We start from the raw sequence: 5,591 nt of genomic DNA, 5'->3' as shown, positions 1-5,591 counted from the left end.
AAGCTCAAAGCAAGATTGACGAGGCCGCAAGGCTATGTCTTTCTAAATTCGAACAAATCGAAAGATTGTTCAAAGTACAATTAAACTGATTGATCCTGTCAGTTGCCATATGCTTGTCTGAAAGACTAAGCCATGCATGTGCAAGCGAAGCTTGAAAAAGTGGAACCGCGAATGGCTCATTAAATCAGTTACTATCTATTAGTTGATTTGCAAGCTAAATGAATAACTGCGGTAACCCTGCAGCTAATGCATGCTGATTGTCCGACACTGTCGGAGACTTTTACAAGACTACACCGGGTGATTTGCTAAGTACAGACACATCCCGTGATGAGTCCTAGTAACTGAAAGATCCCAGATAGCTTCGGCTTGGGGACGGAACTTCCGAATTTCTGACCTATCAACCTATGATGGTAGTGTAACGGACTACCATGGTTGTGACGGGTAACGGGGAATCAGGGTTCGATTCCGGAGAGGGAGCCTTAGAAACGGCTACCACATCCAAGGAAGGCAGCAGGCACGCAAATTACCCACTCTCCGCACGAGGAGGTAGTGACTAGAAATAATGATATGAACCTTTATGGTTTGTAATCAGAATGGAATGGACTTAAAAGCTCCATTGATGAACGAGTAGAGGGCAAGTCTGGTGCCAGCAGCCGCGGTAATACCAGCCTCTACAAGCGTATGCAATAGTTGCTGCGTTTAAAAAGCTCATAGTTGGATCTGTTTGAGTAGAACGGCAACATGGTCTTCAGTTAAATCTGTTGACTCGTTCCGCTCATCCTTCGCATCGAAGAAATAGTTTGCACTTAAATGTGACGAACTGTGGAAACGGTGTTTTCACCCTGAGAAAATTAGAGTGTTCAAAGCATCCTTTGGGATCGAATAATAAAGCATGGAATAATGGAGAATGACCCGCTACTCGATTGATGCCGGTTGGCTGAGTGCGGTAATGATTGAAAGGAACAGACGGGGGCATTTGTATTGCTACGTTAGAGGTGAAATTCTTGGATCGTGGCAAGACAAACTACTGCGAAAGCATTTGCCAAGAATGTTTTCATTAATCAAGAACGAAAGTCAGAGTATTGAAGAGGATTAGATACCCTCGTAATTCTGACCATAAACTATACCAACCTACAATTTGTCAAAGTCGATCTTGACTTGGCAAGAGATTAACCGGGAAACCAAAGTTTATTGGTTCCGGGGGAAGTATGGTTGCAAAATCGAAACTTAAAGGAATTGACGGAAGGGCACCACCAGGAGTGGAGCCTGCGGCTTAATTTGACTCAACACGGGAAAACTCACCCGGTCCAGACATCTTAAGGATTGACAGATTGAATATCTTTCATGATTATATGGGCGGTGGTGCATGGCCGTTCTTAGTTAGTGGAGTGATCTGTCTGGTTAATTCCGATAACGAACGAGATCTTCTCCATCTAAATAATGAAATTCACTATATGTGAATTCAAACACTTCTTAGAGGAACTATGCGGAATTAAATACCGCAGATGAAGTGAGGCTATAACAGGTCTGTGATGCCCTTAGATGTTCTGGACTGCACGCGCGCTACACTGTGTACTTTTAGATTGAGTACTCAGCCCTTGGTCCGAAATGGACTGGGCAATCAGAGAAAAGTACAGCGCTTCAAGGGGATCGTCTGTTGTAACTTGCAGACGTGAACCAGGAATTCCTGGTACTTATGAGTCAACAACTCATAGGGATTACGTCCCTGCCCTTTGTACACACCGCCCGTCGCTACTACTGATTGGATAGTTAAGCAAGAATTGCAAATTCCTACTGTTGGGACTTCGGTCTCCGGCAACGGGATGAAGCGGATCGAGCTTAATTGTCTAGAGGAAGTAAAAGTCGTAACAAGGTTTCCGTAGGGGAACCTGCGGAAGGATCAGTGATTGATTCCTTCGGGCATGGCTGCTGGTAGAGGCCATGTCTGTAGTGCGCATGACGCTCTGTCGCTAGAGATTGCTTGGCAACCAATCTCGAATTATGTATCGAGCTCAAAAACTACTTGTGTGGATACATAGTTCAGCAGTCATGGCAAGGGACTGCTTAAAGGGAGACTAGTTAGCAAAAGCAGCCTAGCAGAACTGCAGCTATCTAGATCTCAGAAGCTGGGTTATAGAAGCCCAGCTATAGACTTGTGAATGAGAAAGGCCTAAAAAGGTCCACAAGTCGCGTGGTTAGAACCGACACGCAAAAATCCCAGCGAGTGACAGAGCGTTGCGCTGTTCAGTGGGAAAGAGTTGAGCTACTCGGGGCGCCCACTGAACTTGCTCCGAGCCAAAGGCTCGAAAAAACACAGCTTAGCCTCAGATCCTTTACATAGAAGGCTAGCTAAAATAAACTTACCTTGGACGAGGGTAAAGTTTAGTCAGTTCTTAGGGGAGAGTAATCCACAGCTTCTCGCCCTCTGAACATTCTCCCAGATATGTAGGTCTGGGAGAGTCTCCTCCTGTTCTTCGGAATCTGGAGGTAGACAAAGACAGTACGATACGATCTTGCATCGGGATGACTAACCGATAATGATCATAATCTGACAATTTTTCCGGCTTGAGGCACCGGAGTCAGATTAAAGACACATACTGAACTAAAGGCGTATGTGCAAAGCTTGTCGGAGTGTAGAGAGTCAAGCTGAGTTGACTCGTCACGTGGTGATGACAACAGCCATGTGCAAAACACTCACAACTTTATCGTCTATGTGGAAAAGGTTGCTAACAGCGCTCTCTATGAGAGGCCCTCGCATATAACTATACGAGGAAAAGGCGATAGAGTTGTTTGAATGTGGGGCAGGTTCATCGACAAGCTAAGTTGATCACATTCTTGTTGTGGCATCCTACTAGAATTGGTCACGGTCTGCACCAACTCTCCCCAAGTTGGCCAGACTTAAAACTAGAAATAAGGTTTGCAGCTATGTGAACCTAGAAACTGTAAAGGAGTTGAAAGAACTTAAAGGAATTGAAAGAGGCCTTGAGGTATATCCTCTTGGTAAAGACCCACAAAAGCTCACAAAAGTGGCTTCGAAGGGCAAAACTGGTTCATCCAAAACAATTGGAGAGCTTAAAGCAGAACCAATTCGAATGAAACACTATTGGTGAAACTTCATCATGAGAACGTCACAAGCTGATCACGCTCTATGATATGACTAGTATTATGTTGCTTCTAGTAGGCTAAGCGCAAGCCGAAACATCAACATGTGAAAGTCGTAGAATTTTGCAATCAAACTGTGGCTAGTACTGTGATGTTACTAGTAACCTGGTGTTCCGTCATATGGCCAAGAGAGCATTTGAAGGCGAAACTTCTGCATGGGAAAGCTGCATCATGATCAAAATTTTATATCGAGTATTATGTTGACGTTAGTAGGCCTTGGCCGAAAACGCAGCATGTGAAAGGTATAGATAAAAGTTATTGTTGCAGTCAGTACTGTGTAGTTACTAGTAGCTGGATTTAAGCTCAAAATGAGACACTGTTGGTGAAACTTCATCATGAGAATGTCACAAGCTGATCAAGCTCTATGATATGACTAGTATTATGTTGCTTCTAGTAGGCTAAGCGCAAGCCGAAACATCAACATGTGAAAGTCGTAGAATTTTGCGATCAAATTGTGGCTAGTACTGTGATGTTACTAGTAACCTTGTGTTACGTCATATGGCCAAGAGAGCATTTGAAGGCGAAACTTCTGCATGGGGAAGCTGCATCATGAACAAAAGTTTATATCGAGTATTATGTTGACATTAGTAGGCCCTGGCCGAAAGCGCAGCATGTGAAAGGTATAGATAAAAGTTATCGTTGCAGTCAGTACTGTGTAGTTACTAGTAGCTGGATTTAAGCTCGAAATGAGACACTGTTGGTGAAACTTCATCATGAGAACGTCACAAGCTGATCACGCTCCATGATATGACTAGTATTATGTTGCTTCTAGTAGGCTAAGCGCAAGCCGAAACATCAACATGTGAAAGTCGTAGAATTTTGCGATCAAATTGTGGCTAGTACTGTGATGTTACTAGTAACCTTGTGTTACGTCATATGGCCAAGAGAGCATTTGAAGGCGAAACTTCTGCATGGGGAAGCTGCATCATGAACAAAAGTTTATATCGAGTATTATGTTGACGTTAGTAGGCCCTGGCCGAAAGCGCAGCATGTGAAAGGTATAGATAAAAGTTAGCGTTGCAGTCAGTACTGTGTAGTTACTAGTAGCTGGATTTAAGCTCGAAATGAGACACTGTTGGTGAAACTTCATCATGAGAACGTCACAAGCTGATCACGCTCTATGATATGACTAGTATTATGTTGCTTCTAGTAGGCTAAGCGCAAGCCGAAACATCAACATGTGAAAGTCGTAGAATTTTGCAATCAAACTGTGGCTAGTACTGTGATGTTACTAGTAACCTTTTCTTACGTCATATGGCCAAGAGAGCATTTGAAGGCGAAACTTCTGCATGGGGAAGCTGCATCATGAACAAAAGTTTATATCGAGTATTATGTTGACGTTAGTAGGCCCTGGCCGAAAGCGCAGCATGTGAAAGGTATAGATAAAAGTTATCGTTGCAGTCAGTACTGTGTAGTTACTAGTAGCTGGATTTAAGCTCGAAGTGAGACACTGTTGGTGAAACTTCATCATGAGAACGTCACAAGCTGATCACGCTCTATGATATGACTAGTATTATGTTGCTTATAGTAGGCTAAGCGCAAGCCGAAACATCAACATGTGAAAGTCGTAGAATTTTGCGATCAAACTGTGGCTAGTACTTTGATGATGCTTGTAGCCAACCGAATTGGTTGAAAAGCCCAATAAGTAAGCTAACTTGGGAGAGCTTGTTGGAAACCAAATGCTACTAGATTGGTCCAAATACATCCTTCAACAGGGGATCACTTGGCTCGCTTTACGAAGAGGAGCACAGCTATATGTGTTAATTCGGTATGAATCGCAAGATTTGTTTACCGACCTCTCTAACGCAAAAGGCGGTCTCGGCTTCGGCTGTTGACTGCGTCCGATTCAGGGTTATATAACTCTCGATTGAACACATTGATGTTCTATTGTTGGTGCTTCCAATAAAATTGGAACACTTAAAGCAGAACCGATTCAAATAATAGCATTCTGATCAATGATTGCATTCCTTGATCAAGAACTGCTGGAGTCATTGTGATGGCGAATTTTCTTCATAAGAAAATTGCAAAGAGACGGAACTTAATGAGACTAGTATTATGTTGTTTCTAGTAAGCGGAAGCTGAAACAGCAACATGTGAAAATCAAGTTTTGTTCAATGATCTCGAGGCGATAAGTACTATGAAGCAACTAGTAGCCTAAGCATGACTCAGATTTGAGACAGTCAAAAAGACTGGCGAAACTTCTTCACATGAAAGTTACATAGAGAACTACAAATGTATACAGCGAGTATTATGTTGTTTCTAGTAGGCGAAAGCTGAAACATCAACATGTGAAAGTTGTCTGCAAACTGTAGAACGATATGTGATTAGTACTGTGCTGTTACTAGTAGCCAGTCTGACTGTAGAAGCCAAGACAAAGGGAAACTAATGCATCTGAAAAGGACAAGTTATGGAAAGGTATGCACGATAAG

General features: G+C 42.9%; 1 pseudogene; it reads left to right on the top strand.

The window, feature by feature from the left end:
• Positions 1-4,865: 4,865 nt before the first annotated feature.
• On the top strand, positions 4,866-5,017 carry LOC142355324 (5.8S ribosomal RNA; annotated as a pseudogene).
• Positions 5,018-5,591: the final 574 nt, after the last annotated feature.

This window comes from Convolutriloba macropyga, unplaced genomic scaffold (genome assembly GCF_964194025.1).
Source record: "Convolutriloba macropyga unplaced genomic scaffold, txConMacr16.3 SCAFFOLD_3367, whole genome shotgun sequence".
NCBI classification, from domain to species: domain Eukaryota; kingdom Metazoa; phylum Xenacoelomorpha; order Acoela; family Convolutidae; genus Convolutriloba; species Convolutriloba macropyga.
This window is presented reverse-complemented; position numbering and strand designations above follow the sequence as displayed.